General features: G+C 37.4%; 1 non-coding gene across 1 annotated transcript; it reads right to left on the reverse strand.

The window, feature by feature from the left end:
* Positions 1-3791: 3791 nt before the first annotated feature.
* LOC121978849 lies at positions 3792-3897 on the reverse strand. Its single transcript, XR_006111188.1, has one exon. It is a non-coding gene; the product is annotated as a small nucleolar RNA R71 (small nucleolar RNA).
* Positions 3898-4121: the final 224 nt, after the last annotated feature.

Here is a 4121-nt window from a genome sequence, read left to right on the forward strand (position 1 = left end):
CAATCGATTGGTTGAATCGATAGTGAGATGATATAGGGAACACTACTCTTAATCATTCCTAGTCGAGTATTAACATTCAGGGAAAATGTTAATGCAATAAGACTAGCATGTAGGTCAACTCGATGACTTGATCTCACATGTCATGGATATAGAGATATCAAGTTGACACATGGTTATACATTAGAGAATGTATACTGAATGACCCGCCATGAGAAAGTATCATGGATCGTTATATGAGTGTCATATACTTTCTCATGTGGCTATTAGTATGACTACTAGTCCTTAGACTTGAAGTCACCATGGTTCCCAACATAAGGAGTTATGTACTTTGGTTTCGTCAAATGTCACCCGTAACTGGGTGGACTATAAAGGCGATTACTAGGTATGTAACAAATTATGCGGAGGGATGTGAGTGATGTAGATGGGATCTATCCCTCCTATATGACGGGAGAGACATTGATATTCTTGATAGAGTGAGACCACGAAGTGCATGACCATGCCCAAATGAGTCAATATAAGATATTGAGCTCATTTGATTTAGTGAGTCTACTAGGAGTTCAGGATTTAGATTGATCAGAGGATGACACGGTCTATGCCTCACATTGATCAATCTAGATGTCTAGGATCGAAGGGCACTTGTCATATATTGTGAGGAGTCACAATTAGTAGTCACAAGGTGATGTTGGATCTCAACATTCTTGTAACTTGGGTAGTAATGATGTGTTGCTAGATACCGCTCATTACTTATGCTCCTAAATGGGTTTAGGGGCATTGCCAACATTACAAGAACCTAGAGGGTCACACACTAAGGACAATTAGATGGAGATTAGGTTCATATGATGAACCAAGAGGATTAGATTCATTTGATGAATCAAATTGGATTAAGAGTAATCCTAATTGGGCTAATTGAGTTAGACTCAAGTTGATTCATGTGTTCAATGAGTCTAATTTAGATTAGGACTCATTGAATCAATTTAATTAAATGAATTAGATTCATTATATTAAGTTGGCTTGAATCAAATGGTTGGATTAGATCAACCATGGGAGAGATTTGGTCAAGTTTGACTTGACTTGAGAGGAAGAGGAAGAGTCAAGTTTGACTTGACTATTTGCCACATCATTAGTGATTTGGCATTAGGAGGACTAATGATGATGTGCCACATCATCAAAGTGTTCCACCTCATGGGGGCTACAAAGTCATTCTCTTTAATGGCTACATTTAATGAGAATGGGGGTTACATTTTGGAAATGTGGCCGGCCACAATTTTGAATGAATTGGATTCATTTTCATTCTAGTGGCATTATTCCATCTTCTTCCTCAAGTGCTCTCCTCCTTTCTCCCTTTCCTCCTCCTTGGCCGAACCACACAAGGTGCTAGCACACCCTTTTGTGTGTTTTTCTCCACCTACGTGTTCGTGTGGATACTTCTAGAGAGTTTTCTACGTTGACAACTTCGAGATCCAGCACCATTTGGACGAGCGGTAACGCGAAGGGCTTCGCTTCAAAGGTATAACTTTTTTCCCTTGTTGATCTAAGTGTAGATCTAGGTAGAAACTCGTACTCGTAATTTCGAATGGTTTTTCTTTGCACGGATCCGTTGGCTAGGGGCTTTCGGGGTTTCCGCGGCGCAAAAAACCAATTTTCGCGGCCCGAAAACCCCAACATTCTACACGACCGTGCAAGGGGACAGAGGCAGAGAATGCCATGGTCGTGGCCGTGTCACCTGGGCAGTGAAGGGAATGGAGTAGGCCGTGTGTGCTTCACACGATCATGTCTCGGGGCCGTGTGGCGCCCAAACCCCATCTCTATATTAGGGTTTCATCCTCATTTGAAAGGGGGATTCTCCCTTTTGGGAGAAATCAAGATTTGGGGCATTGCTCCACCTTCTTGGAGGGATTTTCCGGCGATCTAAGTGCGGATCTTCAACGAATCGACTCCGGGGAACGTGGATTGGATCCGAAGACGGTTCTTCATCGTAGATAGGCTTTTCTTCCTTTATCTTCTTGGGTTTGGGATCAAGATGCTTATTATTTTCTTGTCTTAGGATTCCGCTTTTTTTTCTATGGATTAGGTCTTTTTGTTCTAGGAATGGAGGGAATATTTGTAATGTGAATTTGATGTAAACTCTTATGGATTTGCCAATTCCCTATTTCTATGATTTTACCCTGTTTGTATCTATTTGATCTTGTGTGGATTGTTGTGATTTGGCTTAATTACCATACTTGATTGAACGTTTGGGTATCTTGTGGATCTTGTAAAGGTGATTCCTCACTCAATTATTCGATGGACGTTCGTGATAGACAAGCCCGTGTAAGGACGTTTGAAGGATGATCTTGAGGGTGAAATAAGAACATTCAAGGAGGTAGGATAGATTTGATGCATTAATATTTCATATCTTGATGAGGTTGATAGGTAATGAATTTCTATGTTGATTTTCTGAGGGATGCACGCAACAGGCAAGCCCGTGTAAGGATAACATAGGAATCATTTCTAATTGATCGCATTTAGGTATAGATTTTAGTCCTAGGCCATTTGTTTATTGCAAGAGAGAACCGAGAACTTTCTACAAATATTGGACAATTGAGGAATATGATTTGGTAGATCACCTACATTGGTTCACATTACAAAGAAACCGAAACTCCTAGAACATCCTTAATTATTGCCCTTATTCTTGTTTCTATTCTTTTATCTCTATTCTTTACTTTTCATAGTTGAACTAGTTTTCATAAATCATTTGGTTAGTTGTTTAGCTAATTCATGTTGAGATATCTTTAGTGCTTATACTAGTCCCTGTTGATACGATATCTTTCTTTTTTACTGACGACGTATCTGTATACTTGCGGAACGTTAATAAATTTTTGGCGTCGTTGCCGGGGACTGCGCTATAACATTAGAGATTATCAATTGAGTTAGACAAAACATAACATTTCTTTTCTTTTCATTAGCATTGTTGTAACTAATCTTAAGAATTCTATTTTCATAATTTTTGCATATCTTTCTACTTCTTGACAATTTGTTTTGTTGCAATTCTAATTCTAATTCTAATTCTGCATTCTTGATTTTTAGCATTCTAGTCTGGCTTTTCTCTGTTTTTCTTTGGATTTAAATTTTTCTCTACTTTTCTTTTGTAAACATATCTTGTAATCTTGTTCTTGTGTATGTGAAGATAAAACTTCGTAAAGGCATCAAGAATAACAAGAACTTGTAAACACATTAGTTGATTAGCATATGAATTATTCTAGACATTTTTCTTTTTCCTTTTGTCTTTTCTTTCTTGTTTTCATTATGCACTTTCTTTCTTGCAATTTAAATTCTGCATTTTCTTTCTAGCTTTTCATATTGCATTTTATTTCTTGTCTTTGATTCTTTAATTTTTTTCCTTCTAATAATTTTTTTATGAATATCCATGAGCACTAACATGTCAAGCAGACCTATGAGAAATTTTTCTACACCCTTTTCTGCAAGATTTTTATCTCCCATTGTGCAACTTCAAATTGATGTAGAAAGTTTCCATCTAGACACTGAGTTAATTTTCATGATATAAGGTCACAAATTTGGAGGAGAAGTATCAGAAAATCTTTATCTGCATCTTGAAGTATTTTTAGAGATTTGTGATATGGTGAAATGTGAAGGAGTGTCAGCAGATGCAGTTCGATTGATGACATTTCCTTTTAGTATCAAGGATAAAGCAAGGACTTGGTTATATTCTTTCCATCCTCAAAGTATCACAAGTTGGGAGCAATTGGAGAAGCAATTTCTGAATCATTTTCCCCCTCCAAGCAGAACAGCGTATATGAGGAATTGCATAACAAATTTTGCTCAGGCATATGGAGAATCATTATTTGAAGCATGGAATAGATTCAAGAGTCTTCAAAGACACTACTCTCATCATGGTTTTGAAAAATGGTTGATTCTGCACATATTCTATAGGGGATTTCTTTCTCAGACAAGTGTTTATTGGATTCATCAGCTGGAGGATCTTTTATGGACAAAAGTGTAGATGAAGCATATATGTTAATTAATCAAGTGACATTGAACCTCCATGAATGGTCGAACATAAGTTGGATGAAATTTCCCTCAAACATTCATGAAGTGCAAGCCATAAATGCTATAGAGCCTGT

This window comes from Zingiber officinale, chromosome 4B (genome assembly GCF_018446385.1).
Source record: "Zingiber officinale cultivar Zhangliang chromosome 4B, Zo_v1.1, whole genome shotgun sequence".
NCBI lineage: Eukaryota > Viridiplantae > Streptophyta > Magnoliopsida > Zingiberales > Zingiberaceae > Zingiber > Zingiber officinale.